Here is a 12194-nt window from a genome sequence, read left to right on the forward strand (position 1 = left end):
CATGCCCATCTTCTGGTGCCTCTGGCTTCCATTGTGTGACGCTGTGCTGGGCGACGCAGTGAGGAACCGCCCCAAACTGCCCTGCACTTCCCCAGAGCCTGGGTGAGGAAAATTACAGCTGACCCACTGTTCCCTCCATGACTGGCTCCCCCCTTTATAAAATACGGAGGCACAGGGCTTCCTGAGGTAGGAGGAGAGCCTGGGAGCTGGGAGAGACAGAGAAGAGAAAGTGAATTGAGACTATGGTAAAGACCTCTGGACTTGAGTTTGGATACCAGTTCGGATTGTGGATTGGACTTGGCTGTTAGTTGTGTGTTGTGTTCATGTTTATTTAATTACATGTTGAGAGAGGGTAGCATGTAGCAGGTGTTATATGCTTAGCTCAGTGTGAATTTGATTTTTGTATGTCTTATTGATTTGAGCACCTCACACACTGTGAATAATAAATCTACACTTTTCCACTATCCACCTGCTTATTGTTTTCCTGAATCCTGCCTTCAGAGCCCAGATGCCTGGTATAACCCCCCATGGTGTCACAATTGCTATATATTGTTTCTGTACATGCCTACTGTAAACTGTCTAAATACTGTCTGCACTCATTTAAGATGAAGAGTGCCTTAGAAATTGTTAGTCTTGAGCAGGTGTATAGTTCTACTCACAGAAGTTCACGTAGAAATCTGCCACCAACCTGATGTTTTAAAAGAAGTTTGGTGACACTGTTTGGCAGATTACCAATGTTTGAGAGCCAGACTGACCCCGCTAATACAGGCAAGTTTTCTATTCTATATTTTTCTTTCCAGTCAAAGTTAATAATTATAGAAGCTTGTTGAGCTAATGTGTCACCCCATACAGGGGTGTGGGAAATGGTCATATCACGATCAGAAGAAATCTCACAAAAAGCAGTTATTGATGCTCTTCAGTCTAAAAAAGATTACAAAACTATTTATAAGGATTTGGGGCTACACCAAATCACTGTTAGACAAATGTAGAAAGTTGAAGACCATAGTCACTCTACCCAGGAGCAGTTCTACCAAAATCTCCTCCAAGAACAAACTGGCAAATGATCCAGCAAGTCACAATGAAATAAAGTTTCTGCAGGCCACTATTGCCTTGGCTAATGTGAATGTTCATGACTCAACTATCACAAAAAGACTGAACAAGAATTATGGAAGGATAGCCAGGAAAACATTGCTGCCGCTCTGAAGTTCACCAAACAGCACAAAAATGATCCACAAGACTTTGGTTGAACTTTTTAGACTAAATGAGAAATGTTATGTTTGGCGAAAACCCAAGAACAGAACAACTTCATCCCAAACATTAAGCATGGTGTTGATTTGGATCCTTGGATGGGTCGAATGGCCTCCTCTCGTTTGGAAACTTTCTTATGTTCATATTGTAACAGTTGTAAGCTGCCCTGGATAAAGGCATCTGCTAAGAAATATAATCATAATAATAATGTTGATTCTTCCAATTTAAATGAAGACTGCAACCACTGTTTTGTCTCTGGGATAAAGGCAGCAAATGGTCCCACTACTTAGCAAATCAGAAACACCACACTTAATCCCCAGTACGGGAACATCTCATATTAGGAAGCAGCCCACCACAATAAAAAAACACCCACCACCAACAGAAAAACAAAAGGAGTTGTTTAGGCTGGTCAGATGAGTGGAAATCAATTAACCCCCTCACCTCCATTGTAGTGCAAGAGCCTAAATTTTACACAAGCCCATTGGAAGGAAGGATTAACTTGGCTTCCTGTCCAAAACACTAAAAGCTGCTGCAGATGTCCCCTCTTCTTTAAAGAGTGTGTGTGAGTGTGTGGGGAGGGGTTGGGGAGCGTCTTTGTGATGCACTGCCTGATCGATGGCCCACCACTGTTTCCAAAGGTGGCTTGTCGTTGATTGTGAGTGGCGGCCATTTCTGCACTCTTGTTAGAAATAGGAAGCGCTCCGTTTCCCTCCTGTTTATTTGGCCATCGATCAACAAGGCATCTCACTCCAAAACAGGTGTGAATAAATAGGAAGTTTAAATAGCATTCATTGTTAATGTCCAGCCTGGTCTTAGGATGACTAGATTGATCTTGATGTGTTAGATGCTCTCTTCCTTGCCTTGTCTATCATTCCCTCTCTCTCTCCCCCTCCCCCCTGTTTCACTCCTTTCTCCTTTCCCCTCAGATTTAGCCTTGCTCTCTTATGGTAACCCGATTCCTTGACCAGCCCTGCAAGAAGCACTCATCTGACTATTGACAACACAGCGATGGGGCGAGGGGGATTAGCAATTAGTCTTATCCCTCTCTCTCTGAATCTTAACTGTAAGTGGCCTTTTAAAGTGGAACATCCCCAAGGAGTTATTATACAAAAGGTTACTATAGATATTATCCCCTGAATTCCTTTTTCTCTATTCCCCACTCTCTTTCACTTTGAATCTCCCTTCCTTCTCTTCTGACACCCTACATTCCTCCCGCTCCCTCATCCCCTCTCTTCCTCCTCCTGTCTCTTTCTCCCCTCTACCTCTCCCTCCCTATTCATCCTCTCTTCTGCTCACCTCTCTCTCTCTCTCACCCTCACATCCTATTCCCTCTTCCTCTCCCCTCACCCTCCTCTCTGACTCTTTCACACTCTCTCTCTCCCCTCACTTCACCATCCTCTGCCTCCTCTCCCCTCTCTTTTCTCCATTTCTTTCTCTCTCTCTCTCTCTCTCTCTCTCTCTCTCCACTTTCTCCCTCACCTCACTCCCACTCTCTCTCTCAGCCCTGGTGTCAGTGTGTTGTCAGTGAGCGCTGTCAGGGCTGTAGGGAGGCAGTGAGCTGTGTAATCGCACAAATTGCCCCCGCGTTTCCCCTGCCCTGGCACAGGACGTCCCAGGATGTTATGCTCCAACACTTCACTTCTGAACTGTCCTGCTGCTGCCAGCCCCCCCAAAGCCCCGCTATACAAACACACACACACACACACACACACACACACACACACACGCACACACACACACAAATCTCTGGACTTATCCAACACTGACTTGATGTTCTGTTCTATTAAAATATAATTTATTTCTCCCTCCATTTTATGTTTTGTTTTTGTATCCCCCCCCACACCCCCCTCATTTTTGGTCTCCTTACCTTCTTCCTACCTTCTTTTGCCTTTTTCTTCCTCCACCCTGTCTGTACTTTCATTTATCCTTTCTTTTTTTCTCCCGTCCTTCTCTTTCTTCTGCTCCCTCCCCTTTTAAATACAACACCATTCAAATTCAGTTACAATGAGGAAACCATTTGGAAGCTTAATACATTTGTAATTGTTTGATTACAGACTTTATTATAGGTGTTTTTTAAATTGTTATAGATATACACTTCGTAGTTCTAGTAATACACCTTTTCCAAATTCTACTGCATCTACAAGATGATACATTTCCCTTTTATATACATTCACATTTATACATCTAACAGAACTTGTGTTTAATATACTATGGCCAGTGGTTAGAATAGAGTTAGAATAAATCCACTTAATAAATTTGCAAGACGATATAATTGATGATCCATTTTTAATTTCGACCAGGGACAGTTTAGCTATTGATCGTTCCCTGTGTTTCAGTGGATAGTTCATTCCAATAATGCAATAAGACAAAATTGCTGTTTCAAATTGAGTAGTGTAACTGTCAATATTAGTGGAATTGCATCATGAGTAGGGTAGTGCACGGTCACAGTTGGTAGTGGGGGACAGTGGGTTTAAGGGGAATAGACTTTAAATATCCTTAAAAAAAAATTACACCTGATCTCAGTTTTACAGGTTAAAACATCTCTCTGATGACCCAGATCAGTGAATCTGCACTACAATATGTGCTGTGGAATGGCACTATATTTCTCCAGCTATATTTCAGAAGAACTGAAAGAGTACACAAAGTACCACACTTGAGTTTATTGCAAAGTCTTGTGTTTCTGTGTCATTGGTATAATTAAGACTAACGTGTTGGTATGAATAATTAATTCAGTAGTGCCCATTTCAGTTCTGAGCGCTTTCTACTTTTTTCAAAATCACAAGTTAATAAAGCACACCGCCTGCTGGACGAACACTACAAATTATGCTCATTATGACAGAATTTCCTACATTGCATTGCCCTCTAATGGTGTTTCTTATGGTACTGCAGCTATGAGATGGATCAAATGGCTTCTGTAAGTACACTGAACAAAAAATATAAAGGCAATATGTAAAGTGGTGGTCCCATGTTTCAGGAGCTGAAATTAAAGAGATTGCTTACATCAACGCCACAGATGTCTCAAAGCGTGCGATTGGCTGCTGACTGCAGGAATGTCCAACAGAGCTGCTACCAGATAATGAATGCTCATTTCTCTACTGTAAGCTGCCTCACAATCGCAGACCACGTGTCACCAGGTCAGCCCAGGACTCCACATCTGGCTTCTTCACCTGCAGGATCATCTGAGACCAGCCACCCGGGCAGCTGATGACACTGTAGGTTTGGACAACTGAAGAATTTCTGCACAAACTGTCAGAAAGCGTCCCATGGAAGCTGATCTGCGGCTCGTCGTCCTCACCAGGGTCCTGACCGCCACGAAGGAGCCACCACAAAAGGGAACCTCTGGTGTCCACAATTGCAACTTCCTCTTTTGCTACCATTGTATGAGACAAGCTTGAGAGTGGTGTATTGTGTAAAAGAAGAGACTTTCAGGACCTCTGTGCATCTGGTTCATTTGAAACGACTTTAAAGTGCAGTTTTTACTAGATCCAAGAAGAGACATCTTACCCTGGTTATTGGCATTTCTCAAAAGACACCGCGAGGGGAACTGTCAGCATAGGTTTATTTCTTAACGAAGGCTTAAATGAAAAGCATTTAAAAAAAATTACAAATATATATTAGCGATATATGTGCAACATTGATGGAGCTGTCCGTCTCGTCTCACTGAAGCGGAGAGGAAGCAATCAGTGGATGAAACCACATCCAACCAGCAATCGAGGGTAAGTTGTAAACAGCAGTGTGTGAAAGGCAGCTCTGAAGATGGCTGAAGAGCTCCTGCAGACATTCACACACAGACTCCACAGCTCTTCCTCTAGAAACCCCCACTCCCCCTGCGGTGGCTGTGCAGGTGACTCGGTGTTCCCCTCTCTCCCCCTGTGCAGGTCCAACCCAGCTCTCTCTGTCACTCTGCCTTGGGGGTCTTGGGAAAAGCGTCCTGCTCTGTGTCCGGTGCCAGCTGGTAGCCCGGGGGACTGCTGGGCTGTTGCTGGCTGAGGGTTGGCACCATACTGGATGACAATCACAGGCTGAGAAATAGTGAGAGGGAGAGAGAATCACTGTGTGTTGAGAAGTGAAAATACAGCTCAGTGTATAGATTTGTGGAACTGGTGAAAACTATTTAAAGACATGTAGATTGATATTCAAAATAGATTAGAAATGTAATTGTCATTTGAATAAAAGGTATTAAAAACCTATCAAGCAATAAAAATAACTTTCAGTTACATGGGAATGCCTAGGCCACCAGTACAGGACAGCAAGAGTGTGTGCCTTGTTTCTCACCGCAGGGGTGCCATCGCGCACAGCTTTGCATCCAAAGCCCGATACAGAGATGGCCACGCAGAACTCCAGGATCGAGAAAAACAGCATTACCCACGCCAAACTGTGTAGGAACTGTACTAGAGATAGAAAAGACAATGAAGAACTATTTCCCCCTTATGTTATTATCACCAAATCATCCCTGCCCCCATGAGAGAGAGAGTGCGTGAGAAAGAGTGGGACAAAAAGTGCGAGAGACGGAGAGAGACAGAGAGTTCATACAGTGACAGAGGATTAAGAGACCTGCAAAACCTGCAGGATTATGGCTCTCAAGGAAGAGGGTTGATAACCTCTAAATTAATTAAAAAGAATTAGAAAACCTACTCCTGAGCCTCAAAGATGGAAGGGCAGTGCCACAGCGTCAATGAAGTTGAACAACATCGCTATGCCTTCGGCCACCGTGCTCACAATATTCACGGACAGGGCTGCTTTGATCTGCAAAGGAAAATAAACCACAATGCAGTGGGACACCAAGAAACTGTTGCATTTGATGCTCTTCTTAATTTCTCATAGATCTTGGGACAGAATTTGGGTGTATGTGCCTGTGTAGAGACCTTCAGGCTGAGAATGACAGATCCAGCTTGTTTTGACTGGTGGTGCTCCTTCCATATATACAGGAAGGCATAAGATGCCAGAAAAAAAAAAAAAAAAAAAAAAAAAAAAAAAAAAAAAAAAACACACCCAAACACATCTTTCATTTGGGTTCATTCCCCCCACCAGAATGACTGAATAGAATTTGAGCCCAAACCTAGATAGGCCATAATGTCTCCCCATCAGCACTTCCACAACTGACATGTCAAGAGCTCAGTGTGGGCTCTAGTGAACAGACCCACTCCAGCAGTCTGCCAGTGTCCTGGGAGGATCTCCACTTACAATTGTTACAATACATCACTCATATAGTAATAATTACATAGACACTTCTCAGTTGTTTCAAATATGTTCTTGTTTGTACAAGCAGTGGTAGACAAAAGACGATAAGAAATGTGGTATTTCTCTTAAGAGAGATTATTACTCACCACAAAGACAGAAGTCGTGTGCTTTTGGTTTCTGTCCTTAACACTCGGATATTCACAGTAACTGTGTTACTCCACCTACATCGGTGTATTGCTGTCGGGAGTTGTTTGTGAAACTATCGGTAGCCTTAAGGAGTCAACCGTGGTGAGAATAGTCTGATCAGTGATTTAGACCAGTGGTTTTCAAACCGGTACTGAAGTACCCCCTGCCCTGCTGGTTTTTGTTCCAACTGAGGCCTTAATTGCTTAATTGAATTCTTAATTGACCTAACAAAGCAATATACCATTCAATTAAGTAATTAAGACCTATGTTGGAACAAAAACCAGCAGGGCAGGGGGTACTCCAGGACTGCTTTGAAAACCCATGATTTAGACTGACTGGGTAGAGTATGTGCTCCAGCTGATATTATTAACTTCAGCAGTGGATGTGTGTGTCTGGGTTAGGTACATGCCTATAGTCTGAAGGCTCACTAGTCAGAAGTACTCTCATGAAATTTGGTCACATTTACTTATTGAAAAAATTTAAGATCTAAAATCTACAAGATTATACATAGAGAATTAGTGTAATAAAGAGTGCACCTAATTTCCCCATAAATAGGGTAACGCTCCCATTTTACAGATTTTACTCACACAAAACCATTTACTACTAGTTTTACTAGACATATTTGGCATTATAACCTAAACCTATCATTAGGATATACAATAAACTGGTGCCCTGAGCAATAGAGAATGACTGTTATGTTAGTGGTAAATATAACCCTTGACCTGCGTTTGTGCCTGATGTGTATGTTTCAAATAGTTGTCCCCCACTTGGGCAATCTGACCATAATGTGGTTCATTTACTCCCTAGATAGTTCACAAAATAAATGAATTCGGACCTGGAAAAAATGATGTTATAGAATAATTTTTCAAGGCTGCTTTGAATTCGCTTTGAATTCACTTTGAAATTTAGAGGAGACAATGCAAGGGAGGCTTGGAGGGACTGGATGCAGTGATGGGAAGAACCACAAACTATAAAATGTGAAGATCCTTTTCAATTTGCAAATTAACTTCATTATTTTTATTCAAGGTTCAATAGGGAAACCTTTGAGAGAAAGTGTGATGACGTGTCAAAACTTAAACCCATCATTGGTGACCGTGAAGTAAAGGGACGTAGTGACTAGGAGATCTACCATAATACCTGTGCCAAAAAGACAAACATTGCTAAATGCCTGAATGACTATAGACCTGTAGTTTTAACTTCCATACTATACAAATGCATGGAAAGAGTTGTTTGTAACCAGCTGGCCGTAACTTTTCGCCATTAAGATAACTTGGGCACTTGCATATATATTTTGTTAATGGATTTTTCCTCAGCTTTTAATACTATCAAATTACATTTATTGTTAAAACATTTATGCGACTTACAAACAAATACAACTCTGATGTTGTGGATTAGGGCATTTCTGCACGATCGGTCACAGCGCATAAGTGAGATGATATGTAATAATAGGGAATGTACCTTGATTCAATATGCAGATGATTTTTCTCTAGTGGCTTGTCTCAAAGATGCATCTTCATTATTATTATTATTATTATTATTATTATTATTATTATTATTATTATTATTATTATTATTATTATTTCTTGGCAGACACCCTTATCCAGGGCAAGGCATCAATCATTACAAATTCAATTTAACTAATAGCAATTCAAGATTATACATTTTACAAATTCCAATTTACAATTTACACAAGTACAGTAAGTGAGGTCCTACATCCTGGACCATGAAAGCTAAGTGCTATCAAGATGTAGGGTCACAGTCAGGGGTTATGGGAAAGGGAGCAAGGAGGAAAACAATCAAGAACACAAGAAGCATAATAAAACTCTGTGAAGTGCTATCTAATGGGGATAAAAGGACTAATATTAAGTACTAAGTACTGTCGGAAAAGATGCGTCTTGAGTAAGTGCCGGAATGAGGTCAAGTACTCTGCTGTTTTGACTTCGGTGGGCAGGTCGTTCCACCATTTAGGGGCCAGGGATGAGAAGGAGCGGGCTCTGGAGGAAGGAGAGTGGAGAGGAGGTAGAGTTAGTCTTCTGGCACTGGAGGAGCGCAGTGGTCTGGAGGGGATGTATGGAGAGACGAGTGTCTGAAGGTAGCTTGGTGCAGTATGGTCGAGACGGCGGTAGGTGAGGGTCAGTGTCTTGAACTGAATGTGTGCTGGTATCAGAAGCCAGTGGAGGGAGCGGAGCAGTGAAGTAGCGTGTGCGAACCGTGGCAGAGAGAATACCAGGCGAGCCGCAGAGTTCTGGATGAGCTGGAGCGGGCAGGTAGTAGATGCAGGCAGGCCGGCCAGGAGGGAGTTGCAGTAGTCCAGGCGGGAGAGGACCAGTGACTGGACGAGCAGCTGAGTCAAGTAGTCGGTGAGGAAGGGACGGATCCGGCGTATGTTGCTCAGGAAGAATCTACAGGTGCATGTCAGCATGGTGATGTGCTAAGTGTAGGAGAGCGCAGGATCGAGGGTCACTCCTAGATTTTTAGTGGAAGAAGAGGGAGAGAGTGTGGTGGATTCCAAGGGGATCGAGATGGGGAGGTCATCAGAAGTTGAGGAAGAGTGGGGGGAAAAACAGGAGATCCGATTTGGAGAGGTTGAGCTTGAGGTGGTGTGAGTGCATCCAGGTGGAAATAGCAGACAAGCAGGAAGAGATGCGAGAGGGGATGAGAGGGTCAGAAGAGGGAAAAGACAGGAAGATCTGGGCATCATCAGCGTAGAAGTGGTAGGAGAAACCATGGGAAGCGATGAGGGGCCCAGAGAAAGAGTGTAGTGAGAGAACAGGAGCGGGCCCAGGACGGAGCCTTGGGGAATGCCTGTGAGGAGAGGTTGGGGGGTGGATGAGGAGCCTCGCCATGTGACTTGGTAGTCCCAGAGATTCCAAGGTCAGCGAGGCAGGAGAGGAGGATGGAGTGATCAATGCTGTCAAATGCTGCAGAGAGGTCAAGGAGGATGAGGACTGAAGAGAGGGAGGCTGCCCGAGCACAGCTGAGGGAGTCAGTGACAGCCAGGAGAGCCGTCTCAGTGGAGTGAGCTGTGCGGAAGCCGGATTGCAGAGGATCAAGGAGTGAGTGTTGGGACAGAAAGTCAGAGAGCTCGAGAGACTTTGAGAGGAAGGGGAGTAGGGAGACAGGGCGGTAGTTCTGAGGAGAGGTGGCGTCAAGGGTTGGTTTCTTGAGCAGTGGGATGACAGCAGCTGTGGACAGTAGAGAGCGAGGGCAGAGGACTTCGAGGGCAGCTGGGAGTTTGGTCCTTTCCACTTCTGTTCGGCGGCACGCAGACTAGTTCGGGTTGTGCGGAGAACAGCAGAGAGCCAAGGCTGAGGAGGGGAGGGATGGGCAGGACGAGACGTGAGAGGACAGAGAGAGTCAAGGGAGGAGGTGAGGGAAGAGAACAAAGAGGAAGTAGCACTGTTGACAGATAGATGGGAAAAACGGCGGAAGGTAACAGAGGGAGTGGGTGGAGTGGGGAGGGAGGGGAGGGAAAGGGAGAAGGAGATGAAGTGGTGGTCTGAGATGTCAACTGGTGTCACGGAGAGTGTTGAAGGGGAGCAGCCTCTAGAGAAGATGAGGTCTAGCTGGCGGCCAGCCCTATGAGTGTGGGGAGATGGGGAGAGAGAGAAGTTAAAGGAGTGAAGGAGAGGAAGAAATCCGACACAGTGGGAAGGGTTGGAGAGGTGGATGTTGAAGTCTCCCAGGACTAGAATTCAAGTTTTCTAGAATTCAATGTTCACAAAATAATTGTGCTGCTGTGGGCTCATCACATCCCCTCTTTAAGCCACTTAGGATAGAAGGACAAGAGGTGGATCAAGTTCCAAGCTTTAAATATCTTGGTACTGTGCTGGACTAAAACCCTCTGTTCACTGAAAATGTTTTTGTGTGTGTGTGTGTGTGTGTGTGTACATATATATATGAGAAGGCACAACAGCAACTTCAATTCCTCAGGAAACTAAGAGGTTTTGATATTGGTAAGGACTTTTTAAATTCTGTCTATAGAATTGGATTTACCAATAAGCATATTCTTTGGCTGTAGGCACAAAATCGCTGTATTATTACAAGTTAACTGAGCCTTTTCAGAGGGAGAAACCATTTGGATTTAATGAAGTAATAGTCTTTGTGCAGGAGGGACAATCAAATAATGTCCAGATTGTGCATCTTCGTGCTATTCAAAGGGGATTAATCTCAGAAATTCATCTGGAGATAAACTTCTGTTTTTTTTTATCCTCAGAATATAACCTCCCACGTTTTGTTGAGAGGACAAAACAAACAAACAAACAAAAACACTCCCTACATGACCCTATTAGACTTCCGTCCATAGAAAATAACAATTCAATTGGGATTCAAGAGTTCAAACTGCAGTTGTTCAGGAATGGTTTGTATTGGAACATTTATTGTGCCTTTATTATTGTGATGTATTTATTATGGGGTGTATGGAATGAGGTAATTGTCATATTCACTATATGAATTATTTCGGGTTAAGTACAATATTATATGCCTGTGTAAATACAGCATGTGTGATCAATGACTCTTTAAATGTGCTGTAAGTCTTGTTGTATCCCAACTGTGTGTTAATGTGTTGCTGCTGATTTTATTACTAATTATTCCTTTCTGTGAAATAAAATACTCAAACTTGTTATGCTGGTTGCTGGTGCCTCTTTGGTCTATATCCCAGTTTTATTTAAGCAGTATAAAAATGAATCAGTGGCCTATGCTAATAGGATTTGTCCGTGTAGCCTGACTGGTGTAGTTCGAAAAGGTGTTAACAGCTGCTGGTTTGTCGGTTGGCCACAGTCTTACAAAACGAATAATGTGTATCAATGAACAATTGATACAAATGGGGTAACTTATGTATGCACCATATACAAATAGAAAGGGGTAGGGGAGACCCTGGTTGTCACACTTCTTACTCAATATTATATTTCTCTTGTATTTCTACATCATATGCTGCTATTTTCAAGTCTACATGAAATAATAATATCTTGTGTACAAATGGACATTGTTTAGATCTTCTCTATATCTGAAAGATCTGTCTATTCTTAATGTATCCAAATGATGGTGTTCTTCCCTGTATGTCCTCTATACTGAACTTTTTGCAATATTGACATGTGACAACCTGCCCCATATTTCATGTGACAACTTGCCTCAACCAGACTGCTATGCAAACATTATGCTGACTACCCGACATGATGTAGCATAGCCTTCCAGTTCCTTTATTCAATACAATTTCTATATTTTGAATACCCCAATGTAACAGTTTTATTACCAAAGTAGTGGGACTTTTTTTGGTGATATAAAACATGAAAATTGTGCTCACCTCAATGTTGTGTGACTTTCAGTTGAAATAAAACAATGGTTGACCTCAGATGAAGGAGGCACACGTTTTGATGTTGCATTTTTGTGTCCGAGCCCTCTGGAGTGGTAGATATGAGCTGTGTGAAAACCAGCCCCGGTCTCCCCTACTTTATAGTAAGCTTGGGTAATAGAAAGATTGTAAAGTCAGAGGCAGTTTTTAATGTCGTGTTAGAAAATTTGGCAGTACATCCAACCGGCCTCACAACCGCTAACCACGTGTACCACGCCAGCCCAGGACC

At 43.1% G+C, this 12194-nt stretch overlaps 1 long non-coding RNA gene across 2 annotated transcripts; it reads right to left on the minus strand.

Annotated features, from left to right (window-relative positions):
- Window positions 1-4790: 4790 nt before the first annotated feature.
- LOC136768160 (uncharacterized) lies at window positions 4791-6766 on the minus strand. 2 transcript variants are annotated; one of them, XR_010821946.1, is made up of 4 exons: window positions 6576-6766; window positions 5884-5994; window positions 5524-5634; window positions 4791-5270 (listed from the first exon to the last, which is right to left on the minus strand). It is a non-coding gene; the product is annotated as an uncharacterized LOC136768160 (long non-coding RNA). The 2 variants fall into 2 exon arrangements; XR_010821945.1 differs by having other exon boundaries at window positions 5524-5639.
- Window positions 6767-12194: the final 5428 nt, after the last annotated feature.

This window comes from Amia ocellicauda, chromosome 14 (genome assembly GCF_036373705.1).
Source record: "Amia ocellicauda isolate fAmiCal2 chromosome 14, fAmiCal2.hap1, whole genome shotgun sequence".
Taxonomy (NCBI): Eukaryota; Metazoa; Chordata; class Actinopteri; order Amiiformes; family Amiidae; genus Amia; species Amia ocellicauda.